Consider the following 23,060-nt stretch of genomic DNA (forward strand, 5'->3'; position numbering starts at 1 on the left):
CAATACGAAAAATAAGACAACAAAAGCTTATCAAAGACGACGAGGATGGGATTCGAACCCACGCGTGCAGAGCACAATGGATTAGCAGTCCATCGCCTTAACCACTCGGCCACCTCGTCCAGTAACTAACTACAATGTGGATAGATGTTAATAAATTTAGCACTAAAACCAGGACATTGTGTACTAGGACTTTATTAAACTAAGTCCAGCAAAAGAAAACTAAATTGAACACACCTCACTCAATACTAAAAATAAGACGCTTGGGCCATGGGATCAGTTCTGGGGCTACCCACACAGAAGGAACCAGAGGGAAAACAAAAGGATGATCAATGATGTCGACGAGGATGGGATTCGAACCCACGCATGCAGAGCACAATGGATTAGCAGTCCATCGCCTTAACCACTCGGCCACCTCGTCCAGTAACTCACTACAATGTGGATAGATGTTAATAAATTTAGCACTAAAACCAGGACATTGTGTACTAGGACTTTATTAAACTAAGTCCAGCAAAAGAAAACTAAATTGAACACACCTCAATCAATATGAAAAATAAGACGCTTGGGCCATGGGATCAGTCCTGGGGCTACCCACACAGAAGGAACCAGAGGGACAACAAAATGACGATCAATGATGTCGACGAGGATGGGATTCGAACCCACGCGTGCAGAGCACAATGGATTAGCAGTCCATCGCCTTAACCACTCGGCCACCTCGTCCAGTAACTCACTACAATGTGGATAGATGCTGGTAAATTTAGCACTTAAACCAGGACATTGTGTACTAGGACTTTATTAAACTAAGTCCAGCAAAAGAAAACTAAATTGAACACACCTCACTCAATACTAAAAATAAGACGCTTGGGCCATGGGATCAGTTCTGGGGCTACCCACACAGAAGGAACCAGAGGGAAAACAAAAGGATGATCAATGATGTCGACGAGGATGGGATTCGAACCCACGCGTGCAGAGCACAATGGATTAGCAGTCCATCGCCTTAACCACTCGGCCACCTCGTCCAGTAACTCACTACAATGTGGATAGATGTTAATAAATTTAGCACTAAAACCAGGACATTGTGTACTAGGACTTTATTAAACTAAGTCCAGCAAAAGAAAACTAAATTGAACACACCTCACTCAATACGAAAAATAAGACGCTTGGGCCATGGGATCAGTTCTGGGGCTACCCACACAGAAGGAACCAGAGGGACAACAAAATGATGATCAAGGACGACGAGGATGGGATTCGAACCCACGCGTGCAGAGCACAATGGATTAGCAGTCCATCGCCTTAACCACTCGGCCACCTCGTCCAGTAACTCACTACAATGTGGATAGATGTTAATAGATTTAGCACTAAAACCAGGACATTGTGTACTAGGACTTTATTAAACTAAGTCCAGCAAAAGAAAACTAAATTGAACACACCTCACTCAATATGAAAAATAAGACGCTTGGGCCATGGGATCAGTCCTGGGGCTACCCACACAGAAGGAACCAGAGGGACAACAAAAGGATGATCAATGATGTCGACGAGGATGGGATTCGAACCCACGCGTGCAGAGCACAATGGATTAGCAGTCCATCGCCTTAACCACTCGGCCACCTCGTCCAGTAACTCGCTACAATGTGGATAGATGCTGGTAAATTTAGCACTTAAACCAGGACATTGTGTACTAGGACTTTATTAAACTAAGTCCAGCAAAAGAAAACTAAATTGAACACAGCTCACTCAATACGAAAAATAAGACGCTTGGGCCATGGGATCAGTTCTGGGGCTACCCACACAGAAGGAACCAGAGGGACAACAAAATGATGATCAAGGACGACGAGGATGGGATTCGAACCCACGCGTGCAGAGCACAATGGATTAGCAGTCCATCGCCTTAACCACTCGGCCACCTCGTCCAGTAACTCACTACAATGTGGATAGATGCTGGTAAATTTAGCACTTAAACCAGGACATTGTGTACTAGGACTTTATTAAACTAAGTCCAGCAAAAGAAAACTAAATTGAACACACCTCACTCAATACGAAAAATAAGACGCTTGGGCCATGGGATCAGTTCTGGGGCTACCCACACAGAAGGAACCAGAGGGACAACAAAATGATGATCAAGGACGACAAGGATGGGATTCGAACCCACGTGTACAGAGCACAATGGATTAGCAGTCCATCGCCTTAACCACTCGGCCACCTCGTCCAGTCACTCACTACTATGTGGATCGATGTTAGTAAATTTAGCACTAAAGACAGGACATTATATAGAGCACAGTGGATTAGGAGTACTTCGCCTTAATCACTCCGCCATTGAAACATTTCTCTACTAAGGCGAATTGTTGTTTTTAGATGTTTGATTGTTTGTCGCAAAATTACTTAGTATATCCATTAGAGTACACCAGCAGAATGCTCCAGTGGCGCAATCGGTCAGCGCGCGGTACTTATAAGACAGTTCCTGCAGAGCAATGCCGAGGTTGTGAGTTCAAGCCTCACCTGGAGCAAGTCAACAATGTGGCATTTTTTTAGTTGTTTATTTAAGATGGGAATACTGATGATTGAGTGAAAACTTGTCAATCCAACCACTTTACTACTGGGGCTTAGCTGACAAAAAAACATAACTAGCCAAGACTAATAAGACAAGCCTAAGATTGAAACTCAGTGCTGTGGACACCTTCATTGAAACAAGAATTGGATTCGAGCTCACACATGCAGAGCAAAAAAAGTTAGGAGACCATCAGCCTAACCACTCGGCCAGATCGGACATATGCTCCAGATAATATGGATCATTGTTAATGGACTTCTTCATGCAATAAAAATTACATTGTGTACTGGGACTTTATTAAACTAAGTCCAGCAAAAGAAAACTAAATTGAACTCACCACACTCAATACGAAAAATAAGACAACAAAAGCTTATCAAAGACGACGAGGATGGGATTCGAACCCACGCGTGCAGAGCACAATGATTTAGCAGTCCATCGCCTTAACCACTCGGCCACCTCGTCCAGTAACTCACTACAATGTGGATAGATGTTAATAAATTTAGCACTAAAATCAGGACATTGTGTACTAGGACTTTATTAAACTAAGTCCAGCAAAAGAAAACTAAATTGAACACACCACACTCAATTACGAAAAATAAGACAACAAAATGATGATCAAAGACGACGAGGATGGGACTCGAACCCACGCGTGCAGAGCACAATGGATTAGCAGTCCATCGCCTTAACCACTCGGCGACCTCGTCCAGTAACTCACAACAATGTGGATAGATGTTAATAAATTTAGCACTAAAACCAGGACATTGTGTACTAGGACTTTATTAAACTAAGTCCAGCAAAAGAAAACTAAATTGAACACACCTCACTCAATACTAAAAATAAGACGCTTGGGCCATGGGATCAGTTCTGGGGCTACCCACACAGAAGGAACCAGAGGGACAACAAAAGGATGATCAATGATGACGACGAGGATGGGATTCGAACCAACGTGTGCAGAGCACAATGGATTAGCAGTCCATCACCTTAACCACTCGGCCACCTCGTCCAGTAACTCACTACAATGTGGATAGATGCTGGTAAATTTAGCACTTAAACCAGGACATTGTGTACTAGGACTTTATTAAACTAAGTCCAGCAAAAGAAAACTAAATTGAACACACCTCACTCAATACTAAAAATAAGACGCTTGGGCCATGGGATCAGTTCTGGGGCTACCCACACAGAAGGAACCAGAGGGAAAACAAAAGGATGATCAATGATGTCGACGAGGATGGGATTCGAACCCACGCGTGCAGAGCACAATGGATTAGCAGTCCATCGCCTTAACCACTCGGCCACCTCGTCCAGTAACACACTACAATGTGGATAGATGTTAATAAATTTAGCACTAAAACCAGGACATTGTGTACTAGGACTTTATTAAACTAAGTCCAGCAAAAGAAAACTAAATTGAACACACCTCACTCAATACGAAAAATAAGACGCTTGGGCCATGGGATCAGTTCTGGGGCTACCCACACAGAAGGAACCAGAGGGACAACAAAATGATGATCAAGGACGACGAGGATGGGATTCGAACCCACGCGTGCAGAGCACAATGGATTAGCAGTCCATCGCCTTAACCACTCGGCCACCTCGTCCAGTAACTCACTACAATGTGGATAGATGTTAATAAATTTAGCACTAAAACCAGGACATTGTGTACTAGGACTTTATTAAACTAAGTCCAGCAAAAGAAAACTAAATTGAACACACCTCACTCAATATGAAAAATAAGACGCTTGGGCCATGGGATCAGTCCTGGGGCTACCCACACAGAAGGAACCAGAGGGACAACAAAATGATGATCAAGGACGACAAGGATGGGATTCAAACCCACACGTGCAGAGCACAATGGATTAGCAGTCCATCGCCTTAACCACTCGGCCACCTCGTCCAGTCACTCGCTACTATGTGGATCGATGTTAGTAAATTTAGCACTAAAGACAGGACATTATATAGAGCACAGTGGATTAGGAGTACTTCGCCTTAATCACTCCGCCATTGAAACATTTCTCTACTAAGGCGAATTGTTGTTTTTAGATGTTTGATTGTTTAATCTGTTGCTGTCGCAAAATTACTTAGTATATCCATTAGAGTACACCAGTAGAATGCTCCAGTGGCGCAATCGGTCAGCGCGCGGTACTTATAAGACAGTTCCTGCAGAGCAATGCCGAGGTTGTGAGTTCAAGCCTCACCTGGAGCATGTCAACAATGTGGCATTATTTTAGTTGTTTATTTAAGATGGGAATACTGATGATGGAGTGAATATTTGTCAATCCAACCACTTTACTACTAGGGCCTAGCTGACAAAAAAACATAACAAGGCAAGACTAATAAGACAAGCCTAAGATTGAAACTCAGTGCTGTGGACACCTTCATTGAAACAAGAATTGGATTCGAACTCACACATGCAGAGCAAAAAAAGTTAGGAGACCATCAGCCAAAACACTCGGCCGGATCGGAAATCTACTCCAGATAATATGGATCATTGTTAATGGACTTCTTCATGCAATAAAAATTACATTGTGTACTGGGACTTTATTAAACTAAGTCCAGCAAAAGAAAACTAAATTGAACACACCACACTCAATTACGAAAAATAAGACAACAAAATGATGATCAAAGACAACGAGGATGGGACTCAAACCCACGCGTGCAGAGCACAATGGATTAGCAGTCCATCGCCTTAACCACTCGGCCACCTCGTCCAGTAACTCACTACAATGTGGATAGATGTTAATAAATTTAGCACTAAAACCAGGACATTGTGTACTAGGACTTTATTAAACTAAGTCCAGCAAAAGAAAACTAAATTGAACACACCTCACTCAATACTAAAAATAAGACGCTTGGGCCATGGGATCAGTTCTGGGGCTACCCACACAGAAGGAACCAGAGGGAAAACAAAAGGATGATCAATGATGTCGACGAGGATGGGATTCGAACCCACGCGTGCAGAGCACAATGGATTAGCAGTCCATCGCCTTAACCACTCGGCCACCTCGTCCAGTAACTCGCTACAATGTGGATAGATGCTGGTAAATTTAGCACTTAAACCAGGACATTGTGTACTAGGACTTTATTAAACTAAGTCCAGCAAAAGAAAACTAAATTGAACACAGCTCACTCAATACGAAAAATAAGACGCTTGGGCCATGGGATCAGTTCTGGGGCTACCCACACAGAAGGAACCAGAGGGACAACAAAATGATGATCAAGGACGACGAGGATGGGATTCGAACCCACGCGTGCAGAGCACAATGGATTAGCAGTCCATCGCCTTAACCACTCGGCCACCTCGTCCAGTAACTCACTACAATGTGGATAGATGCTGGTAAATTTAGCACTTAAACCAGGACATTGTGTACTAGGACTTTATTAAACTAAGTCCAGCAAAAGAAAACTAAATTGAACACACCTCACTCAATACGAAAAATAAGACGCTTGGGCCATGGGATCAGTTCTGGGGCTACCCACACAGAAGGAACCAGAGGGACAACAAAATGATGATCAAGGACGACAAGGATGGGATTCGAACCCACGTGTACAGAGCACAATGGATTAGCAGTCCATCGCCTTAACCACTCGGCCACCTCGTCCAGTCACTCACTACTATGTGGATCGATGTTAGTAAATTTAGCACTAAAGACAGGACATTATATAGAGCACAGTGGATTAGGAGTACTTCGCCTTAATCACTCCGCCATTGAAACATTTCTCTACTAAGGCGAATTGTTGTTTTTAGATGTTTGATTGTTTGTCGCAAAATTACTTAGTATATCCATTAGAGTACACCAGCAGAATGCTCCAGTGGCGCAATCGGTCAGCGCGCGGTACTTATAAGACAGTTCCTGCAGAGCAATGCCGAGGTTGTGAGTTCAAGCCTCACCTGGAGCAAGTCAACAATGTGGCATTTTTTTAGTTGTTTATTTAAGATGGGAATACTGATGATTGAGTGAAAACTTGTCAATCCAACCACTTTACTACTGGGGCTTAGCTGACAAAAAAACATAACTAGCCAAGACTAATAAGACAAGCCTAAGATTGAAACTCAGTGCTGTGGACACCTTCATTGAAACAAGAATTGGATTCGAGCTCACACATGCAGAGCAAAAAAAGTTAGGAGACCATCAGCCTAACCACTCGGCCAGATCGGACATATGCTCCAGATAATATGGATCATTGTTAATGGACTTCTTCATGCAATAAAAATTACATTGTGTACTGGGACTTTATTAAACTAAGTCCAGCAAAAGAAAACTAAATTGAACTCACCACACTCAATACGAAAAATAAGACAACAAAAGCTTATCAAAGACGACGAGGATGGGATTCGAACCCACGCGTGCAGAGCACAATGATTTAGCAGTCCATCGCCTTAACCACTCGGCCACCTCGTCCAGTAACTCACTACAATGTGGATAGATGTTAATAAATTTAGCACTAAAATCAGGACATTGTGTACTAGGACTTTATTAAACTAAGTCCAGCAAAAGAAAACTAAATTGAACACACCACACTCAATTACGAAAAATAAGACAACAAAATGATGATCAAAGACGACGAGGATGGGACTCGAACCCACGCGTGCAGAGCACAATGGATTAGCAGTCCATCGCCTTAACCACTCGGCGACCTCGTCCAGTAACTCACAACAATGTGGATAGATGTTAATAAATTTAGCACTAAAACCAGGACATTGTGTACTAGGACTTTATTAAACTAAGTCCAGCAAAAGAAAACTAAATTGAACACACCTCACTCAATACTAAAAATAAGACGCTTGGGCCATGGGATCAGTTCTGGGGCTACCCACACAGAAGGAACCAGAGGGACAACAAAAGGATGATCAATGATGACGACGAGGATGGGATTCGAACCAACGTGTGCAGAGCACAATGGATTAGCAGTCCATCACCTTAACCACTCGGCCACCTCGTCCAGTAACTCACTACAATGTGGATAGATGCTGGTAAATTTAGCACTTAAACCAGGACATTGTGTACTAGGACTTTATTAAACTAAGTCCAGCAAAAGAAAACTAAATTGAACACACCTCACTCAATACTAAAAATAAGACGCTTGGGCCATGGGATCAGTTCTGGGGCTACCCACACAGAAGGAACCAGAGGGAAAACAAAAGGATGATCAATGATGTCGACGAGGATGGGATTCGAACCCACGCGTGCAGAGCACAATGGATTAGCAGTCCATCGCCTTAACCACTCGGCCACCTCGTCCAGTAACACACTACAATGTGGATAGATGTTAATAAATTTAGCACTAAAACCAGGACATTGTGTACTAGGACTTTATTAAACTAAGTCCAGCAAAAGAAAACTAAATTGAACACACCTCACTCAATACGAAAAATAAGACGCTTGGGCCATGGGATCAGTTCTGGGGCTACCCACACAGAAGGAACCAGAGGGACAACAAAATGATGATCAAGGACGACGAGGATGGGATTCGAACCCACGCGTGCAGAGCACAATGGATTAGCAGTCCATCGCCTTAACCACTCGGCCACCTCGTCCAGTAACTCACTACAATGTGGATAGATGTTAATAAATTTAGCACTAAAACCAGGACATTGTGTACTAGGACTTTATTAAACTAAGTCCAGCAAAAGAAAACTAAATTGAACACACCTCACTCAATATGAAAAATAAGACGCTTGGGCCATGGGATCAGTCCTGGGGCTACCCACACAGAAGGAACCAGAGGGACAACAAAATGATGATCAAGGACGACAAGGATGGGATTCAAACCCACACGTGCAGAGCACAATGGATTAGCAGTCCATCGCCTTAACCACTCGGCCACCTCGTCCAGTCACTCGCTACTATGTGGATCGATGTTAGTAAATTTAGCACTAAAGACAGGACATTATATAGAGCACAGTGGATTAGGAGTACTTCGCCTTAATCACTCCGCCATTGAAACATTTCTCTACTAAGGCGAATTGTTGTTTTTAGATGTTTGATTGTTTAATCTGTTGCTGTCGCAAAATTACTTAGTATATCCATTAGAGTACACCAGTAGAATGCTCCAGTGGCGCAATCGGTCAGCGCGCGGTACTTATAAGACAGTTCCTGCAGAGCAATGCCGAGGTTGTGAGTTCAAGCCTCACCTGGAGCATGTCAACAATGTGGCATTATTTTAGTTGTTTATTTAAGATGGGAATACTGATGATGGAGTGAATATTTGTCAATCCAACCACTTTACTACTAGGGCCTAGCTGACAAAAAAACATAACAAGGCAAGACTAATAAGACAAGCCTAAGATTGAAACTCAGTGCTGTGGACACCTTCATTGAAACAAGAATTGGATTCGAACTCACACATGCAGAGCAAAAAAAGTTAGGAGACCATCAGCCAAAACACTCGGCCGGATCGGAAATCTACTCCAGATAATATGGATCATTGTTAATGGACTTCTTCATGCAATAAAAATTACATTGTGTACTGGGACTTTATTAAACTAAGTCCAGCAAAAGAAAACTAAATTGAACACACCACACTCAATTACGAAAAATAAGACAACAAAATGATGATCAAAGACAACGAGGATGGGACTCAAACCCACGCGTGCAGAGCACAATGGATTAGCAGTCCATCGCCTTAACCACTCGGCCACCTCGTCCAGTAACTCACTACAATGTGGATAGATGTTAATAAATTTAGCACTAAAACCAGGACATTGTGTACTAGGACTTTATTAAACTAAGTCCAGCAAAAGAAAACTAAATTGAACACACCTCACTCAATACTAAAAATAAGACGCTTGGGCCATGGGATCAGTTCTGGGGCTACCCACACAGAAGGAACCAGAGGGAAAACAAAAGGATGATCAATGATGTCGACGAGGATGGGATTCGAACCCACGCGTGCAGAGCACAATGGATTAGCAGTCCATCGCCTTAACCACTCGGCCACCTCGTCCAGTAACTCACTACAATGTGGATAGATGTTAATAAATTTAGCACTAAAACCAGGACATTGTGTACTAGGACTTTATTAAACTAAGTCCAGCAAAAGAAAACTAAATTGAACACACCTCACTCAATACTAAAAATAAGACGCTTGGGCCATGGGATCAGTTCTGGGGCTACCCACACAGAAGGAACCAGAGGGACAACAAAAGGATGATCAATGATGACGACGAGGATGGGATTCGAACCAACGTGTGCAGAGCACAATGGATTAGCAGTCCATCACCTTAACCACTCGGCCACCTCGTCCAGTAACTCACTACAATGTGGATAGATGCTGGTAAATTTAGCACTTAAACCAGGACATTGTGTACTAGGACTTTATTAAACTAAGTCCAGCAAAAGAAAACTAAATTGAACACACCTCACTCAATACGAAAAATAAGACGCTTGGGCCATGGGATCAGTTCTGGGGCTACCCACACAGAAGGAACCAGAGGGACAACAAAATGATGATCAAGGACGACGAGGATGGGATTCGAACCCACGCGTGCAGAGCACAATGGATTAGCAGTCCATCGCCTTAACCACTCGGCCACCTCGTCCAGTAACTCACTACAATGTGGATAGATGTTAATAAATTTAGCACTAAAACCAGGACATTGTGTACTAGGACTTTATTAAACTAAGTCCAGCAAAAGAAAACTAAATTGAACACACCTCACTCAATATGAAAAATAAGACGCTTGGGCCATGGGATCAGTCCTGGGGCTACCCACACAGAAGGAACCAGAGGGACAACAAAAGGATGATCAATGATGTCGACGAGGATGGGATTCGAACCCACGCGTGCAGAGCACAATGGATTAGCAGTCCATCGCCTTAACCACTCGGCCGCCTCGTCCAGTAACTCACTACAATGTGGATAGATGTTAATAAATTTAGCACTAAAACCAGGACATTGTGTACTAGGACTTTATTAAACTAAGTCCAGCAAAAGAAAACTAAATTGAACACACCTCACTCAATACGAAAAATAAGACGCTTGGGCCATGGGATCAGTTCTGGGGCTACCCACACAGAAGGAACCAGAGGGACAACAAAAGGATGATCAATGACGTTGACGAGGATGGGATTCTAACCCACGCGTGCAGAGCACAATGGATTAGCAGTCCATCGCCTTAACCACTCGGCCACCTCGTCCAGTAACTCACTACAATGTGGATAGATGTTAATAAATTTAGCACTAAAACCAGGACATTGTGTACTAGGACTTTATTAAACTAAGTCCAGCAAAAGAAAACTAAATTGAACACACCTCACTCAATACGAAAAATAAGACGCTTGGGCCATGGGATCAGTTCTGGGGCTACCCACACAGAAGGAACCAGAGGGACAACAAAAGGATGATCAATGACGTCGACGAGGATGGGATTCTAACCCACGCGTGCAGAGCACAATGGATTAGCAGTCCATCGCCTTAACCACTCGGCCACCTCGTCCAGTCACTCACTACTATGTGGATCGATGTTAGTAAATTTAGCACTAAAGACAGGACATTATATAGAGCACAGTGGATTAGGAGTACTTCGCCTTAATCACTCCGCCATTGAAACATTTCTCTACTAAGGCGAATTGTTGTTTTTAGATGTTTGATTGTTTGTCGCAAAATGACTTAGTATATCCATTAGAGTACACCAGCAGAATGCTCCAGTGGCGCAATCGGTCAGCGCGCGGTACTTATAAGACAGTTCCTGCAGAGCAATGCCAAAGTTGTGAGTTCAAGCCTCACCTGGAGCAAGTCAACAATGTGGCATTTTTTTAGTTGTTTATTTAAGATGGGAATACTGATGATTGAGTGAAAACTTGTCAATCCAACCACTTTACTACTGGGGCCTAGCTGACAAAAAAACATAACTAGCCAAGACTAATAAGACAAGTCTAAGATTGAAACTCAGTGCTGTGGACACCATCATTGAAACAAGAATAGGATTCGAGCTCACACATGCAGAGCAAAAAAAGTTAGGAGACCATCAGCCTAACCACTCGGCCAGATCGGACATATGCTCCAGATAATATGGATCATTGTTAATGGACTTCTTCATGCAATAAAAATTACATTGTGTACTGGGACTTTATTAAACTAAGTCCAGCAAAAGAAAACTAAATTGAACACACCACACTCAATACGAAAAATAAGACAACAAAAGCTTATCAAAGACGACGAGGATGGGATTCGAACCCACGCGTGCAGAGCACAATGATTTAGCAGTCCATCGCCTTAACCATTCGGCCACCTCGTCCAGTAACTCACTACAATGTGGATAGATGTTAATAAATTTAGCACTAAAACCAGGACATTGTGTACTAGGACTTTATTAAACTAAGTCCAGCAAAAGAAAACTAAATTGAACACACCACACTCAATTACGAAAAATAAGACAACAAAATCATGATCAAAGACGACGAGGATGGGACTCGAACCCACGCGTGCAGAGCACAATGGATTAGCAGTCCATCGCCTTAACCACTCGGCCACCTCGTCCAGTAACTCACTACAATGTGGATAGATGCTGGTAAATTTAGCACTTAAACCAGGACATTGTGTACTAGGACTTTATTAAACTAAGTCCAGCAAAAGAAAACTAAATTGAACACACCTCACTCAATATGAAAAATAAGACGCTTGGGCCATGGGATCAGTCCTGGGGCTACCCACACAGAAGGAACCAGAGGGACAACAAAATGATGATCAAAGACGACGAGGATGGGACTCGAACCCACGCGTGCAGAGCACAATGGATTAGCAGTCCATCGCCTTAACCACTCGGCCACCTCGTCCAGTAACTCACAACAATGTGGATAGATGTTAATAAATTTAGCACTAAAACCAGGACATTGTGTACTAGGACTTTATTAAACTAAGTCCAGCAAAAGAAAACTAAATTGAACACACCTCACTCAATACTAAAGATAAGACGCTTGGGCCATGGGATCAGTTCTGGGGCTACCCACACAGAAGGAACCAGAGGGACAACAAAATGATGATCAAGGACGACGAGGATGGGATTCGAACCCACGCGTGCAGAGCACAATGGATTAGCAGTCCATCGCCTTAACCACTCGGCCACCTCGTCCAGTAACTCATTACAATGTGGATAGATGCTGGTAAATTTAGCACTTAAACCAGGACATTGTGTACTAGGACTTTATTAAACTAAGTCCAGCAAAAGAAAACTAAATTGAACACACCTCACTCAATATGAAAAATAAGACGCTTGGGCCATGGGATCAGTCCTGGGGCTACCCACACAGAAGGAACCAGAGGGACAACAAAAGGATGATCAATGATGTCGACGAGGATGGGATTCGAACCCTGGGGCTACCCACACAGAAGGAACCAGAGGGACAACAAAATGATGATCAAGGACGACGAGGATGGGACTCGAACCCACGCGTGCAGAGCACAATGGATTAGCAGTCCATCGCCTTAACCACTCGGCCACCTCGTCCAGTAACTCACTACAATGTGGATAGATGTTAATAAATTTAGCACTAAAACCAGGACATTGTGTACTAGGACTTTATTAAACTAAGTCCAGCAAAAGAAAACTAAATTGAACACACCTCACTCAATATGAAAAATAAGACGCTTGGGCCATGGGATCAGTCCTGGGGCTACCCACACAGAAGGAACCAGAGGGACAACAAAAGGATGATCAATGATGTCGACGAGGATGGGATTCGAACCCTGGGGCTACCCACACAGAAGGAACCAGAGGGACAACAAAATGATGATCAAGGACGACGAGGATGGGACTCGAACCCACGCGTGCAGAGCACAATGGATTAGCAGTCCATCGCCTTAACCACTCGGCCACCTCGTCCAGTAACTCACTACAATGTGGATAGATGTTAATAAATTTAGCACTAAAACCAGGACATTGTGTACTAGGACTTTATTAAACTAAGTCCAGCAAAAGAAAACTAAATTGAACACACCTCACTCAATACTAAAGATAAGACGCTTGGGCCATGGGATCAGTTCTGGGGCTACCCACACAGAAGGAACCAGAGGGACAACAAAATGATGATCAAGGACGACGAGGATGGGATTCGAACCCACGCGTGCAGAGCACAATGGATTAGCAGTCCATCGCCTTAACCACTCGGCCACCTCGTCCAGTAACTCATTACAATGTGGATAGATGCTGGTAAATTTAGCACTTAAACCAGGACATTGTGTACTAGGACTTTATTAAACTAAGTCCAGCAAAAGAAAACTAAATTGAACACACCTCACTCAATATGAAAAATAAGACGCTTGGGCCATGGGATCAGTCCTGGGGCTACCCACACAGAAGGAACCAGAGGGAAAACAAAAGGATGATCAATGATGTCGACGAGGATGGGATTCAAACCCACGCGTGCAGAGCACAATGGATTAGCAGTCCATCGCCTTAACCACTCGGCCACCTCGTCCAGTCACTCACTACTATGTGGATCGATGTTAGTAAATTTAGCACTAAAGACAGGACATTATATAGAGCACAGTGGATTAGGAGTACTTCGCCTTAATCACTCCGCCATTGAAACATTTCTCTACTAAGGCGAATTGTTGTTTTTAGAGGTTTGATTGTTTGTCGCAAAATTACTTAGTATATCCATTAGAGTACACCAGCAGAATGCTCCAGTGGCGCAATCGGTCAGTGCACGGTACTTATAAGACAGTTCCTGCAGAGCAATGCCAAAGTTGTGAGTTCAAGCCTCACCTGGAGCAAGTCAACAATGTGGCATTTTTTTAGTTGTTTATTTAAGATGGGAATACTGATGATTGAGTGAAAACTTGTCAATCCAACCACTTTACTACTGGGGCCTAGCTGACAAAAAAACATAACTAGCCAAGACTAATAAGACAAGCCTAAGATTGAAACTCAGTGCTGTGGACACCTTCATTGAAACAAGAATTGGATTCGAACTCACACATGCAGAGCAAAAAAAGTTAGGAGACCATCAGCCTAACCACTCGGCCAGATCGGACATATGCTCCAGATAATATGGATCATTGTTAATGGACTTCTTCATGCAATAAAAATTACATTGTGTACTGGGACTTTATTAAACTAAGTCCAGCAAAAGAAAACTAAATTGAACACACCACACTCAATACGAAAAATAAGACAACAAAAGCTTATCAAAGACAACGAGGATGGGATTCGAACCCACGCGTGCAGAGCACAATGATTTAGCAGTCCATCGCCTTAACCACTCGGCCACCTCGTCCAGTAACTCACTACAATGTGGATAGATGTTAATAAATTTAGCACTAAAACCAGGACATTGTGTACTAGGACTATTAAACTAAGTCCAGCAAAAGAAAACTAAATTGAACACACCACACTCAATTACGAAAAATAAGACAACAAAATGATGATCAAAGACGACGAGGATGGGACTCGAACCCACGCGTGCAGAGCACAATGGATTAGCAGTCCATCGCCTTAACCACTCGGCCACCTCGTCCAGTAACTCACTACAATGTGGATAGATGCTGGTAAATTTAGCACTTAAACCAGGACATTGTGTACTAGGACTTTATTAAACTAAGTCCAGCAAAAGAAAACTAAATTGAACACACCTCACTCAATATGAAAAATAAGACGCTTGGGCCATGGGATCAGTCCTGGGGCTACCCACACAGAAGGAACCAGAGGGACAACAAAATGATGATCAAAGACGACGAGGATGGGACTCGAACCCACGCGTGCAGAGCACAATGGATTAGCAGTCCATCGCCTTAACCACTCGGCCACCTCGTCCAGTAACTCACTACAATGTGGATAGATGCTGGTAAATTTAGCACTTAAACCAGGACATTGTGTACTAGGACTTTATTAAACTAAGTCCAGCAAAAGAAAACTAAATTGAACACACCTCACTCAATATGAAAAATAAGACGCTTGGGCCATGGGATCAGTCCTGGGGCTACCCACACAGAAGGAACCAGAGGGACAACAAAAGGATGATCAATGATGTCGACGAGGATGGGATTCGAACCCACGCGTGCAGAGCACAATGGATTAGCAGTCCATCGCCTTAACCACTCGGCCACCTCGTCCAGTAACTCACTACAATGTGGATAGATGTTAATACATTTAGCACTAAAACCAGGACATTGTGTACTAGGACTTTATTAAACTAAGTCCAGCAAAAGAAAACTAAATTGAACACACCTCACTCAATACTAAAAATAAGACGCTTGGGCCATGGGATCAGTTCTGGGGCTACCCACACAGAAGGAACCAGAGGGACAACAAAATGATGATCAAGGACGACGAGGATGGGATTCGAACCCACGCGTGCAGAGCACAATGGATTAGCAGTCCATCGCCTTAACCACTCGGCCACCTCGTCCAGTCACTCACTACTATGTGGATCGATGTTAGTAAATTTAGCACTAAAGACAGGACATTATATAGAGCACAGTGGATTAGGAGTACTTCGCCTTAATCACTCCGCCATTGAAACATTTCTCTACTAAGGCGAATTGTTGTTTTTAGATGTTTGATTGTTTGTCGCAAAATTACTTAGTATATCCATTAGAGTACACCAGTAGAATGCTCCAGTGGCGCAATCGGTCAGCGCGCGGTACTTATAAGACAGTTCCTGCAGAGCAATGCCGAGGTTGTGAGTTCAAGCCTCACCTGGAGCAAGTCAACAATGTGGCATTTTTTTTAGTTGTTTATTTAAGATGGGAATACTGATGATTGAGTGAAAACTTGTCAATCCAACCACTTTACTACTGGGGCCTAGCTGACAAAAAAACATAACTAGCCAAGACTAATAAGACAAGTCTAAGATTGAAACTCAGTGCTGTGGACACCATCATTGAAAGAAGAATAGGATTCGAGCTCACACATGCAGAGCAAAAAAAGTTAGGAGACCATCAGCCTAACCACTCGGCCAGATCGGACATATGCTCCAGATAATATGGATCATTGTTAATGGACTTCTTCATGCAATAAAAATTACATTGTGTACTGGGACTTTATTAAACTAAGTCCAGCAAAAGAAAACTAAATTGAACACACCACACTCAATACGAAAAATAAGACAACAAAAGCTTATCAAAGACGACGAGGATGGGATTCGAACCCACGCGTGCAGAGCACAATGATTTAGCAGTCCATCGCCTTAACCATTCGGCCACCTCGTCCAGTAACTCACTACAATGTGGATAGATGTTAATAAATTTAGCACTAAAACCAGGACATTGTGTACTAGGACTTTATTAAACTAAGTCCAGCAAAAGAAAACTAAATTGAACACACCACACTCAATTACGAAAAATAAGACAACAAAATGATGATCAAAGACGACGAGGATGGGACTCGAACCCACGCGTGCAGAGCACAATGGATTAGCAGTCCATCGCCTTAACCACTCGGCCACCTCGTCCAGTAACTCACTACAATGTGGATAGATGCTGGTAAATTTAGCACTTAAACCAGGACATTGTGTACTAGGACTTTATTAAACTAAGTCCAGCAAAAGAAAACTAAATTGAACACACCTCACTCAATATGAAAAATAAGACGCTTGGGCCATGGGATCAGTCCTGGGGCTACCCACACAGAAGGAACCAGAGGGACAACAAAATGATGATCAAAGACGACGAGGATGGGACTCGAACCCACGCGTGCAGAGCACAATGGATTAGCAGTCCATCGCCTTAACCACTCGGCCACCTCGTCCAGTAACTCACAACAATGTGGATAGATGTTAATAAATTTAGCACTAAAACCAGGACATTGTGTACTAGGACTTTATTAAACTAAGTCCAGCAAAAGAAAACTAAATTGAACACACCTCACTCAATACTAAAGATAAGACGCTTGGGCCATGGGATCAGTTCTGGGGCTACCCACACAGAAGGAACCAGAGGGACAACAAAATGATGATCAAGGACGACGAGGATGGGATTCGAACCCACGCGTGCAGAGCACAATGGATTAGCAGTCCATCGCCTTAACCACTCGGCCACCTCGTCCAGTAACTCATTACAATGTGGATAGATGCTGGTAAATTTAGCACTTAAACCAGGACATTGTGTACTAGGACTTTATTAAACTAAGTCCAGCAAAAGAAAACTAAATTGAACACACCTCACTCAATATGAAAAATAAGACGCTTGGGCCATGGGATCAGTCCTGGGGCTACCCACACAGAAGGAACCAGAGGGACAACAAAAGGATGATCAATGATGTCGACGAGGATGGGATTCGAACCCTGGGGCTACCCACACAGAAGGAACCAGAGGGACAACAAAATGATGATCAAGGACGACGAGGATGGGACTCGAACCCACGCGTGCAGAGCACAATGGATTAGCAGTCCATCGCCTTAACCACTCGGCCACCTCGTCCAGTAACTCACTACAATGTGGATAGATGTTAATAAATTTAGCACTAAAACCAGGACATTGTGTACTAGGACTTTATTAAACTAAGTCCAGCAAAAGAAAACTAAATTGAACACACCTCACTCAATATGAAAAATAAGACGCTTGGGCCATGGGATCAGTCCTGGGGCTACCCACACAGAAGGAACCAGAGGGACAACAAAAGGATGATCAATGATGTCGACGAGGATGGGATTCGAACCCTGGGGCTACCCACACAGAAGGAACCAGAGGGACAACAAAATGATGATCAAGGACGACGAGGATGGGACTCGAACCCACGCGTGCAGAGCACAATGGATTAGCAGTCCATCGCCTTAACCACTCGGCCACCTCGTCCAGTAACTCACTACAATGTGGATAGATGTTAATAAATTTAGCACTAAAACCAGGACATTGTGTACTAGGACTTTATTAAACTAAGTCCAGCAAAAGAAAACTAAATTGAACACACCTCACTCAATACTAAAGATAAGACGCTTGGGCCATGGGATCAGTTCTGGGGCTACCCACACAGAAGGAACCAGAGGGACAACAAAATGATGATCAAGGACGACGAGGATGGGATTCGAACCCACGCGTGCAGAGCACAATGGATTAGCAGTCCATCGCCTTAACCACTCGGCCACCTCGTCCAGTAACTCATTACAATGTGGATAGATGCTGGTAAATTTAGCACTTAAACCAGGACATTGTGTACTAGGACTTTATTAAACTAAGTCCAGCAAAAGAAAACTAAATTGAACACACCTCACTCAATATGAAAAATAAGACGCTTGGGCCATGGGATCAGTCCTGGGGCTACCCACACAGAAGGAACCAGAGGGAAAACAAAAGGATGATCAATGATGTCGACGAGGATGGGATTCAAACCCACGCGTGCAGAGCACAATGGATTAGCAGTCCATCGCCTTAACCACTCGGCCACCTCGTCCAGTCACTCACTACTATGTGGATCGATGTTAGTAAATTTAGCACTAAAGACAGGACATTATATAGAGCACAGTGGATTAGGAGTACTTCGCCTTAATCACTCCGCCATTGAAACATTTCTCTACTAAGGCGAATTGTTGTTTTTAGAGGTTTGATTGTTTGTCGCAAAATTACTTAGTATATCCATTAGAGTACACCAGCAGAATGCTCCAGTGGCGCAATCGGTCAGTGCACGGTACTTATAAGACAGTTCCTGCAGAGCAATGCCAAAGTTGTGAGTTCAAGCCTCACCTGGAGCAAGTCAACAATGTGGCATTTTTTTAGTTGTTTATTTAAGATGGGAATACTGATGATTGAGTGAAAACTTGTCAATCCAACCACTTTACTACTGGGGCCTAGCTGACAAAAAAACATAACTAGCCAAGACTAATAAGACAAGCCTAAGATTGAAACTCAGTGCTGTGGACACCTTCATTGAAACAAGAATTGGATTCGAACTCACACATGCAGAGCAAAAAAAGTTAGGAGACCATCAGCCTAACCACTCGGCCAGATCGGACATATGCTCCAGATAATATGGATCATTGTTAATGGACTTCTTCATGCAATAAAAATTACATTGTGTACTGGGACTTTATTAAACTAAGTCCAGCAAAAGAAAACTAAATTGAACACACCACACTCAATACGAAAAATAAGACAACAAAAGCTTATCAAAGACAACGAGGATGGGATTCGAACCCACGCGTGCAGAGCACAATGATTTAGCAGTCCATCGCCTTAACCACTCGGCCACCTCGTCCAGTAACTCACTACAATGTGGATAGATGTTAATAAATTTAGCACTAAAACCAGGACATTGTGTACTAGGACTATTAAACTAAGTCCAGCAAAAGAAAACTAAATTGAACACACCACACTCAATTACGAAAAATAAGACAACAAAATGATGATCAAAGACGACGAGGATGGGACTCGAACCCACGCGTGCAGAGCACAATGGATTAGCAGTCCATCGCCTTAACCACTCGGCCACCTCGTCCAGTAACTCACTACAATGTGGATAGATGCTGGTAAATTTAGCACTTAAACCAGGACATTGTGTACTAGGACTTTATTAAACTAAGTCCAGCAAAAGAAAACTAAATTGAACACACCTCACTCAATATGAAAAATAAGACGCTTGGGCCATGGGATCAGTCCTGGGGCTACCCACACAGAAGGAACCAGAGGGACAACAAAATGATGATCAAAGACGACGAGGATGGGACTCGAACCCACGCGTGCAGAGCACAATGGATTAGCAGTCCATCGCCTTAACCACTCGGCCACCTCGTCCAGTAACTCACTACAATGTGGATAGATGCTGGTAAATTTAGCACTTAAACCAGGACATTGTGTACTAGGACTTTATTAAACTAAGTCCAGCAAAAGAAAACTAAATTGAACACACCTCACTCAATATGAAAAATAAGACGCTTGGGCCATGGGATCAGTCCTGGGGCTACCCACACAGAAGGAACCAGAGGGACAACAAAAGGATGATCAGTGATGTCGACGAGGATGGGATTCGAACCCACGCGTGCAGAGCACAATGGATTAGCAGTCCATCGCCTTAACCACTCGGCCACCTCGTCCAGTAACTCACTACAATGTGGATAGATGTTAATACATTTAGCACTAAAACCAGGACATTGTGTACTAGGACTTTATTAAACTAAGTCCAGCAAAAGAAAACTAAATTGAACACACCTCACTCAATACTAAAAATAAGACGCTTGGGCCATGGGATCAGTTCTGGGGCTACCCACACAGAAGGAACCAGAGGGACAACAAAATGATGATCAAGGACGACGAGGATGGGATTCGAACCCACGCGTGCAGAGCACAATGGATTAGCAGTCCATCGCCTTAACCACTCGGCCACCTCGTCCAGTCACTCACTACTATGTGGATCGATGTTAGTAAATTTAGCACTAAAGACAGGACATTATATAGAGCACAGTGGATTAGGAGTACTTCGCCTTAATCACTCCGCCATTGAAACATTTCTCTACTAAGGCGAATTGTTGTTTTTAGATGTTTGATTGTTTGTCGCAAAATTACTTAGTATATCCATTAGAGTACACCAGTAGAATGCTCCAGTGGCGCAATCGGTCAGCGCGCGGTACTTATAAGACAGTTCCTGCAGAGCAATGCCGAGGTTGTGAGTTCAAGCCTCACCTGGAGCAAGTCAACAATGTGGCATTTTTTTTAGTTGTTTATTTAAGATGGGAATACTGATGATTGAGTGAAAACTTGTCAATCCAACCACTTTACTACTGGGGCCTAGCTGACAAAAAAACATAACTAGCCAAGACTAATAAGACAAGCCTAAGATTGAAACTCAGTGCTGTGGACACCTTCATTGAAACAAGAATTGGATTCGAACTCACACATGCAGAGCAAAAAAAGTTAGGAGACCATCAGCCTAACCACTCGGCCAGATCGGACATATGCTCCAGATAATATGGATCATTGTTAATGGACTTCTTCATGCAATAAAAATTACATTGTGTACTGGGACTTTATTAAACTAAGTCCAGCAAAAGAAAACTAAATTGAACACACCACACTCAATACGAAAAATAAGACAACAAAAGCTTATCAAAGACAACGAGGATGGGATTCGAACCCACGCGTGCAGAGCACAATAATTTAGCAGTCCATCGCCTTAACCACTCGGCCACCTCGTCCAGTAACTCACTACAATGTGGATAGATGTTAATAAATTTAGTACTAAAACCAGGACATTGTGCACTAGGACTTTATTAAACTAAGTCCAGCAAAAGAAAACTAAATTGAACACACCACACTCAATTACGAAAAATAAGACAACAAAATGATGATCAAAGACGACGAGGATGGGACTCGAACCCACGCGTGCAGAGCACAATGGATTAGCAGTCCATCGCCTTAACCACTCGGCCACCTCGTCCAGTAACTCACAACAATGTGGATAGATGTTAATAAATTTAGCACTAAAACCAGGACATTGTGTACTAGGACTTTATTAAACTAAGTCCAGCAAAAGAAAACTAAATTGAACACACCTCACTCAATACTAAAAATAAGACGCTTGGGCCATGGGATCAGTTCTGGGGCTACCCACACAGAAGGAACCAGAGGGAAAACAAAAGGATGATCAATGATGTCGACGAGGATGGGATTCGAACCCACGCGTGCAGAGCACAATGGATTAGCAGTCCATCGCCTTAACCACTCGGCCACCTCGTCCAGTAACTCACTACAATGTGGATAGATGTTAATAAATTTAGCACTAAAACCAGGACATTGTGTACTAGGACTTTATTAAACTAAGTCCAGCAAAAGAAAACTAAATTGAACACACCTCACTCAATACTAAAAATAAGACGCTTGGGCCATGGGATCAGTTCTGGGGCTACCCACACAGAAGGAACCAGAGGGACAACAAAAGGATGATCAATGATGACGACGAGGATGGGATTCGAACCAACGTGTGCAGAGCACAATGGATTAGCAGTCCATCACCTTAACCACTCGGCCACCTCGTCCAGTAACTCACTACAATGTGGATAGATGCTGGTAAATTTAGCACTTAAACCAGGACATTGTGTACTAGGACTTTATTAAACTAAGTCCAGCAAAAGAAAACTAAATTGAACACACCTCACTCAATACGAAAAATAAGACGCTTGGGCCATGGGATCAGTTCTGGGGCTACCCACACAGAAGGAACCAGAGGGACAACAAAATGATGATCAAGGACGACGAGGATGGGATTCGAACCCACACGTGCAGAGCACAATGGATTAGCAGTCCATCGCCTTAACCACTCGGCCACCTCGTCCAGTAACTCACTACAATGTGGATAGATGTTAATAAATTTAGCACTAAAACCAGGACATTGTGTACTAGGACTTTATTAAACTAAGTCCAGCAAAAGAAAACTAAATTGAACACACCTCACTCAATATGAAAAATAAGACGCTTGGGCCATGGGATCAGTCCTGGGGCTACCCACACAGAAGGAACCAGAGGGACAACAAAAGGATGATCAATGATGTCGACGAGGATGGGATTCGAACCCACGCGTGCAGAGCACAATGGATTAGCAGTCCATCGCCTTAACCACTCGGCCGCCTCGTCCAGTAACTTACTACAATGT

General features: G+C 43.2%; 70 non-coding genes across 70 annotated transcripts; 7 read left to right on the forward strand and 63 right to left on the reverse strand.

The window, feature by feature from the left end:
• Positions 1–37: 37 nt before the first annotated feature.
• trnas-gcu (transfer RNA serine (anticodon GCU)) lies at positions 38–119 on the reverse strand. Its single transcript has one exon. It is a non-coding gene; the product is annotated as a tRNA-Ser (tRNA).
• A 217-nt stretch (positions 120–336) lies between these two features.
• On the reverse strand, positions 337–418 carry trnas-gcu (transfer RNA serine (anticodon GCU)). The gene has a single exon. It is a non-coding gene; the product is annotated as a tRNA-Ser (tRNA).
• Positions 419–635: 217 nt separating this feature from the next.
• trnas-gcu (transfer RNA serine (anticodon GCU)) lies at positions 636–717 on the reverse strand. The gene has a single exon. It is a non-coding gene; the product is annotated as a tRNA-Ser (tRNA).
• Positions 718–934: 217 nt separating this feature from the next.
• Positions 935–1,016, reverse strand: trnas-gcu (transfer RNA serine (anticodon GCU)). Its single transcript has one exon. It is a non-coding gene; the product is annotated as a tRNA-Ser (tRNA).
• Positions 1,017–1,230: 214 nt separating this feature from the next.
• On the reverse strand, positions 1,231–1,312 carry trnas-gcu (transfer RNA serine (anticodon GCU)). Its single transcript has one exon. It is a non-coding gene; the product is annotated as a tRNA-Ser (tRNA).
• A 217-nt stretch (positions 1,313–1,529) lies between these two features.
• On the reverse strand, positions 1,530–1,611 carry trnas-gcu (transfer RNA serine (anticodon GCU)). The gene has a single exon. It is a non-coding gene; the product is annotated as a tRNA-Ser (tRNA).
• Positions 1,612–1,825: 214 nt separating this feature from the next.
• trnas-gcu (transfer RNA serine (anticodon GCU)) lies at positions 1,826–1,907 on the reverse strand. The gene has a single exon. It is a non-coding gene; the product is annotated as a tRNA-Ser (tRNA).
• A 214-nt stretch (positions 1,908–2,121) lies between these two features.
• On the reverse strand, positions 2,122–2,203 carry trnas-gcu (transfer RNA serine (anticodon GCU)). Its single transcript has one exon. It is a non-coding gene; the product is annotated as a tRNA-Ser (tRNA).
• Positions 2,204–2,408: 205 nt separating this feature from the next.
• trnai-uau (transfer RNA isoleucine (anticodon UAU)) lies at positions 2,409–2,501 on the forward strand. The gene is given in 2 exon segments: positions 2,409–2,446; positions 2,466–2,501. It is a non-coding gene; the product is annotated as a tRNA-Ile (tRNA).
• Positions 2,502–2,922: 421 nt separating this feature from the next.
• Positions 2,923–3,004, reverse strand: trnas-gcu (transfer RNA serine (anticodon GCU)). The gene has a single exon. It is a non-coding gene; the product is annotated as a tRNA-Ser (tRNA).
• A 160-nt stretch (positions 3,005–3,164) lies between these two features.
• trnas-gcu (transfer RNA serine (anticodon GCU)) lies at positions 3,165–3,246 on the reverse strand. Its single transcript has one exon. It is a non-coding gene; the product is annotated as a tRNA-Ser (tRNA).
• A 217-nt stretch (positions 3,247–3,463) lies between these two features.
• trnas-gcu (transfer RNA serine (anticodon GCU)) lies at positions 3,464–3,545 on the reverse strand. The gene has a single exon. It is a non-coding gene; the product is annotated as a tRNA-Ser (tRNA).
• Positions 3,546–3,762: 217 nt separating this feature from the next.
• On the reverse strand, positions 3,763–3,844 carry trnas-gcu (transfer RNA serine (anticodon GCU)). The gene has a single exon. It is a non-coding gene; the product is annotated as a tRNA-Ser (tRNA).
• Positions 3,845–4,058: 214 nt separating this feature from the next.
• trnas-gcu (transfer RNA serine (anticodon GCU)) lies at positions 4,059–4,140 on the reverse strand. The gene has a single exon. It is a non-coding gene; the product is annotated as a tRNA-Ser (tRNA).
• A 214-nt stretch (positions 4,141–4,354) lies between these two features.
• On the reverse strand, positions 4,355–4,436 carry trnas-gcu (transfer RNA serine (anticodon GCU)). Its single transcript has one exon. It is a non-coding gene; the product is annotated as a tRNA-Ser (tRNA).
• Positions 4,437–4,652: 216 nt separating this feature from the next.
• On the forward strand, positions 4,653–4,745 carry trnai-uau (transfer RNA isoleucine (anticodon UAU)). Its single transcript is given in 2 exon segments — positions 4,653–4,690; positions 4,710–4,745. It is a non-coding gene; the product is annotated as a tRNA-Ile (tRNA).
• Positions 4,746–5,168: 423 nt separating this feature from the next.
• On the reverse strand, positions 5,169–5,250 carry trnas-gcu (transfer RNA serine (anticodon GCU)). Its single transcript has one exon. It is a non-coding gene; the product is annotated as a tRNA-Ser (tRNA).
• A 217-nt stretch (positions 5,251–5,467) lies between these two features.
• Positions 5,468–5,549, reverse strand: trnas-gcu (transfer RNA serine (anticodon GCU)). The gene has a single exon. It is a non-coding gene; the product is annotated as a tRNA-Ser (tRNA).
• Positions 5,550–5,763: 214 nt separating this feature from the next.
• On the reverse strand, positions 5,764–5,845 carry trnas-gcu (transfer RNA serine (anticodon GCU)). The gene has a single exon. It is a non-coding gene; the product is annotated as a tRNA-Ser (tRNA).
• Positions 5,846–6,059: 214 nt separating this feature from the next.
• trnas-gcu (transfer RNA serine (anticodon GCU)) lies at positions 6,060–6,141 on the reverse strand. The gene has a single exon. It is a non-coding gene; the product is annotated as a tRNA-Ser (tRNA).
• Positions 6,142–6,346: 205 nt separating this feature from the next.
• Positions 6,347–6,439, forward strand: trnai-uau (transfer RNA isoleucine (anticodon UAU)). Its single transcript is given in 2 exon segments — positions 6,347–6,384; positions 6,404–6,439. It is a non-coding gene; the product is annotated as a tRNA-Ile (tRNA).
• Positions 6,440–6,860: 421 nt separating this feature from the next.
• trnas-gcu (transfer RNA serine (anticodon GCU)) lies at positions 6,861–6,942 on the reverse strand. Its single transcript has one exon. It is a non-coding gene; the product is annotated as a tRNA-Ser (tRNA).
• Positions 6,943–7,102: 160 nt separating this feature from the next.
• On the reverse strand, positions 7,103–7,184 carry trnas-gcu (transfer RNA serine (anticodon GCU)). The gene has a single exon. It is a non-coding gene; the product is annotated as a tRNA-Ser (tRNA).
• A 217-nt stretch (positions 7,185–7,401) lies between these two features.
• Positions 7,402–7,483, reverse strand: trnas-gcu (transfer RNA serine (anticodon GCU)). Its single transcript has one exon. It is a non-coding gene; the product is annotated as a tRNA-Ser (tRNA).
• Positions 7,484–7,700: 217 nt separating this feature from the next.
• trnas-gcu (transfer RNA serine (anticodon GCU)) lies at positions 7,701–7,782 on the reverse strand. The gene has a single exon. It is a non-coding gene; the product is annotated as a tRNA-Ser (tRNA).
• A 214-nt stretch (positions 7,783–7,996) lies between these two features.
• Positions 7,997–8,078, reverse strand: trnas-gcu (transfer RNA serine (anticodon GCU)). The gene has a single exon. It is a non-coding gene; the product is annotated as a tRNA-Ser (tRNA).
• Positions 8,079–8,292: 214 nt separating this feature from the next.
• On the reverse strand, positions 8,293–8,374 carry trnas-gcu (transfer RNA serine (anticodon GCU)). The gene has a single exon. It is a non-coding gene; the product is annotated as a tRNA-Ser (tRNA).
• A 216-nt stretch (positions 8,375–8,590) lies between these two features.
• Positions 8,591–8,683, forward strand: trnai-uau (transfer RNA isoleucine (anticodon UAU)). Its single transcript is given in 2 exon segments — positions 8,591–8,628; positions 8,648–8,683. It is a non-coding gene; the product is annotated as a tRNA-Ile (tRNA).
• A 423-nt stretch (positions 8,684–9,106) lies between these two features.
• On the reverse strand, positions 9,107–9,188 carry trnas-gcu (transfer RNA serine (anticodon GCU)). Its single transcript has one exon. It is a non-coding gene; the product is annotated as a tRNA-Ser (tRNA).
• A 217-nt stretch (positions 9,189–9,405) lies between these two features.
• On the reverse strand, positions 9,406–9,487 carry trnas-gcu (transfer RNA serine (anticodon GCU)). The gene has a single exon. It is a non-coding gene; the product is annotated as a tRNA-Ser (tRNA).
• Positions 9,488–9,704: 217 nt separating this feature from the next.
• Positions 9,705–9,786, reverse strand: trnas-gcu (transfer RNA serine (anticodon GCU)). The gene has a single exon. It is a non-coding gene; the product is annotated as a tRNA-Ser (tRNA).
• A 214-nt stretch (positions 9,787–10,000) lies between these two features.
• Positions 10,001–10,082, reverse strand: trnas-gcu (transfer RNA serine (anticodon GCU)). The gene has a single exon. It is a non-coding gene; the product is annotated as a tRNA-Ser (tRNA).
• Positions 10,083–10,299: 217 nt separating this feature from the next.
• On the reverse strand, positions 10,300–10,381 carry trnas-gcu (transfer RNA serine (anticodon GCU)). The gene has a single exon. It is a non-coding gene; the product is annotated as a tRNA-Ser (tRNA).
• Positions 10,382–10,598: 217 nt separating this feature from the next.
• On the reverse strand, positions 10,599–10,680 carry trnas-gcu (transfer RNA serine (anticodon GCU)). The gene has a single exon. It is a non-coding gene; the product is annotated as a tRNA-Ser (tRNA).
• Positions 10,681–10,897: 217 nt separating this feature from the next.
• Positions 10,898–10,979, reverse strand: trnas-gcu (transfer RNA serine (anticodon GCU)). The gene has a single exon. It is a non-coding gene; the product is annotated as a tRNA-Ser (tRNA).
• A 205-nt stretch (positions 10,980–11,184) lies between these two features.
• On the forward strand, positions 11,185–11,277 carry trnai-uau (transfer RNA isoleucine (anticodon UAU)). Its single transcript is given in 2 exon segments — positions 11,185–11,222; positions 11,242–11,277. It is a non-coding gene; the product is annotated as a tRNA-Ile (tRNA).
• A 421-nt stretch (positions 11,278–11,698) lies between these two features.
• Positions 11,699–11,780, reverse strand: trnas-gcu (transfer RNA serine (anticodon GCU)). Its single transcript has one exon. It is a non-coding gene; the product is annotated as a tRNA-Ser (tRNA).
• Positions 11,781–11,940: 160 nt separating this feature from the next.
• On the reverse strand, positions 11,941–12,022 carry trnas-gcu (transfer RNA serine (anticodon GCU)). Its single transcript has one exon. It is a non-coding gene; the product is annotated as a tRNA-Ser (tRNA).
• A 214-nt stretch (positions 12,023–12,236) lies between these two features.
• trnas-gcu (transfer RNA serine (anticodon GCU)) lies at positions 12,237–12,318 on the reverse strand. The gene has a single exon. It is a non-coding gene; the product is annotated as a tRNA-Ser (tRNA).
• Positions 12,319–12,532: 214 nt separating this feature from the next.
• Positions 12,533–12,614, reverse strand: trnas-gcu (transfer RNA serine (anticodon GCU)). The gene has a single exon. It is a non-coding gene; the product is annotated as a tRNA-Ser (tRNA).
• Positions 12,615–12,907: 293 nt separating this feature from the next.
• trnas-gcu (transfer RNA serine (anticodon GCU)) lies at positions 12,908–12,989 on the reverse strand. Its single transcript has one exon. It is a non-coding gene; the product is annotated as a tRNA-Ser (tRNA).
• Positions 12,990–13,282: 293 nt separating this feature from the next.
• On the reverse strand, positions 13,283–13,364 carry trnas-gcu (transfer RNA serine (anticodon GCU)). Its single transcript has one exon. It is a non-coding gene; the product is annotated as a tRNA-Ser (tRNA).
• Positions 13,365–13,578: 214 nt separating this feature from the next.
• On the reverse strand, positions 13,579–13,660 carry trnas-gcu (transfer RNA serine (anticodon GCU)). The gene has a single exon. It is a non-coding gene; the product is annotated as a tRNA-Ser (tRNA).
• Positions 13,661–13,877: 217 nt separating this feature from the next.
• On the reverse strand, positions 13,878–13,959 carry trnas-gcu (transfer RNA serine (anticodon GCU)). The gene has a single exon. It is a non-coding gene; the product is annotated as a tRNA-Ser (tRNA).
• A 719-nt stretch (positions 13,960–14,678) lies between these two features.
• Positions 14,679–14,760, reverse strand: trnas-gcu (transfer RNA serine (anticodon GCU)). Its single transcript has one exon. It is a non-coding gene; the product is annotated as a tRNA-Ser (tRNA).
• Positions 14,761–14,918: 158 nt separating this feature from the next.
• trnas-gcu (transfer RNA serine (anticodon GCU)) lies at positions 14,919–15,000 on the reverse strand. The gene has a single exon. It is a non-coding gene; the product is annotated as a tRNA-Ser (tRNA).
• Positions 15,001–15,214: 214 nt separating this feature from the next.
• Positions 15,215–15,296, reverse strand: trnas-gcu (transfer RNA serine (anticodon GCU)). Its single transcript has one exon. It is a non-coding gene; the product is annotated as a tRNA-Ser (tRNA).
• Positions 15,297–15,513: 217 nt separating this feature from the next.
• Positions 15,514–15,595, reverse strand: trnas-gcu (transfer RNA serine (anticodon GCU)). Its single transcript has one exon. It is a non-coding gene; the product is annotated as a tRNA-Ser (tRNA).
• Positions 15,596–15,809: 214 nt separating this feature from the next.
• trnas-gcu (transfer RNA serine (anticodon GCU)) lies at positions 15,810–15,891 on the reverse strand. Its single transcript has one exon. It is a non-coding gene; the product is annotated as a tRNA-Ser (tRNA).
• Positions 15,892–16,096: 205 nt separating this feature from the next.
• trnai-uau (transfer RNA isoleucine (anticodon UAU)) lies at positions 16,097–16,189 on the forward strand. Its single transcript is given in 2 exon segments — positions 16,097–16,134; positions 16,154–16,189. It is a non-coding gene; the product is annotated as a tRNA-Ile (tRNA).
• A 422-nt stretch (positions 16,190–16,611) lies between these two features.
• Positions 16,612–16,693, reverse strand: trnas-gcu (transfer RNA serine (anticodon GCU)). The gene has a single exon. It is a non-coding gene; the product is annotated as a tRNA-Ser (tRNA).
• Positions 16,694–16,853: 160 nt separating this feature from the next.
• On the reverse strand, positions 16,854–16,935 carry trnas-gcu (transfer RNA serine (anticodon GCU)). The gene has a single exon. It is a non-coding gene; the product is annotated as a tRNA-Ser (tRNA).
• A 214-nt stretch (positions 16,936–17,149) lies between these two features.
• trnas-gcu (transfer RNA serine (anticodon GCU)) lies at positions 17,150–17,231 on the reverse strand. The gene has a single exon. It is a non-coding gene; the product is annotated as a tRNA-Ser (tRNA).
• A 214-nt stretch (positions 17,232–17,445) lies between these two features.
• Positions 17,446–17,527, reverse strand: trnas-gcu (transfer RNA serine (anticodon GCU)). The gene has a single exon. It is a non-coding gene; the product is annotated as a tRNA-Ser (tRNA).
• A 293-nt stretch (positions 17,528–17,820) lies between these two features.
• trnas-gcu (transfer RNA serine (anticodon GCU)) lies at positions 17,821–17,902 on the reverse strand. Its single transcript has one exon. It is a non-coding gene; the product is annotated as a tRNA-Ser (tRNA).
• Positions 17,903–18,195: 293 nt separating this feature from the next.
• On the reverse strand, positions 18,196–18,277 carry trnas-gcu (transfer RNA serine (anticodon GCU)). Its single transcript has one exon. It is a non-coding gene; the product is annotated as a tRNA-Ser (tRNA).
• A 214-nt stretch (positions 18,278–18,491) lies between these two features.
• trnas-gcu (transfer RNA serine (anticodon GCU)) lies at positions 18,492–18,573 on the reverse strand. Its single transcript has one exon. It is a non-coding gene; the product is annotated as a tRNA-Ser (tRNA).
• A 217-nt stretch (positions 18,574–18,790) lies between these two features.
• trnas-gcu (transfer RNA serine (anticodon GCU)) lies at positions 18,791–18,872 on the reverse strand. Its single transcript has one exon. It is a non-coding gene; the product is annotated as a tRNA-Ser (tRNA).
• Positions 18,873–19,591: 719 nt separating this feature from the next.
• Positions 19,592–19,673, reverse strand: trnas-gcu (transfer RNA serine (anticodon GCU)). Its single transcript has one exon. It is a non-coding gene; the product is annotated as a tRNA-Ser (tRNA).
• Positions 19,674–19,831: 158 nt separating this feature from the next.
• On the reverse strand, positions 19,832–19,913 carry trnas-gcu (transfer RNA serine (anticodon GCU)). The gene has a single exon. It is a non-coding gene; the product is annotated as a tRNA-Ser (tRNA).
• A 214-nt stretch (positions 19,914–20,127) lies between these two features.
• trnas-gcu (transfer RNA serine (anticodon GCU)) lies at positions 20,128–20,209 on the reverse strand. The gene has a single exon. It is a non-coding gene; the product is annotated as a tRNA-Ser (tRNA).
• Positions 20,210–20,426: 217 nt separating this feature from the next.
• Positions 20,427–20,508, reverse strand: trnas-gcu (transfer RNA serine (anticodon GCU)). Its single transcript has one exon. It is a non-coding gene; the product is annotated as a tRNA-Ser (tRNA).
• A 214-nt stretch (positions 20,509–20,722) lies between these two features.
• trnas-gcu (transfer RNA serine (anticodon GCU)) lies at positions 20,723–20,804 on the reverse strand. The gene has a single exon. It is a non-coding gene; the product is annotated as a tRNA-Ser (tRNA).
• A 205-nt stretch (positions 20,805–21,009) lies between these two features.
• On the forward strand, positions 21,010–21,102 carry trnai-uau (transfer RNA isoleucine (anticodon UAU)). The gene is given in 2 exon segments: positions 21,010–21,047; positions 21,067–21,102. It is a non-coding gene; the product is annotated as a tRNA-Ile (tRNA).
• Positions 21,103–21,524: 422 nt separating this feature from the next.
• Positions 21,525–21,606, reverse strand: trnas-gcu (transfer RNA serine (anticodon GCU)). The gene has a single exon. It is a non-coding gene; the product is annotated as a tRNA-Ser (tRNA).
• Positions 21,607–21,766: 160 nt separating this feature from the next.
• Positions 21,767–21,848, reverse strand: trnas-gcu (transfer RNA serine (anticodon GCU)). Its single transcript has one exon. It is a non-coding gene; the product is annotated as a tRNA-Ser (tRNA).
• Positions 21,849–22,065: 217 nt separating this feature from the next.
• trnas-gcu (transfer RNA serine (anticodon GCU)) lies at positions 22,066–22,147 on the reverse strand. Its single transcript has one exon. It is a non-coding gene; the product is annotated as a tRNA-Ser (tRNA).
• A 217-nt stretch (positions 22,148–22,364) lies between these two features.
• Positions 22,365–22,446, reverse strand: trnas-gcu (transfer RNA serine (anticodon GCU)). Its single transcript has one exon. It is a non-coding gene; the product is annotated as a tRNA-Ser (tRNA).
• A 214-nt stretch (positions 22,447–22,660) lies between these two features.
• Positions 22,661–22,742, reverse strand: trnas-gcu (transfer RNA serine (anticodon GCU)). The gene has a single exon. It is a non-coding gene; the product is annotated as a tRNA-Ser (tRNA).
• Positions 22,743–22,959: 217 nt separating this feature from the next.
• trnas-gcu (transfer RNA serine (anticodon GCU)) lies at positions 22,960–23,041 on the reverse strand. Its single transcript has one exon. It is a non-coding gene; the product is annotated as a tRNA-Ser (tRNA).
• Between the last annotated feature and the right edge of the window lie 19 nt (positions 23,042–23,060).

This window comes from Callionymus lyra, chromosome 2 (genome assembly GCF_982586985.1).
Source record: "Callionymus lyra chromosome 2, fCalLyr1.hap1.1, whole genome shotgun sequence".
NCBI classification, from domain to species: domain Eukaryota; kingdom Metazoa; phylum Chordata; class Actinopteri; order Syngnathiformes; family Callionymidae; genus Callionymus; species Callionymus lyra.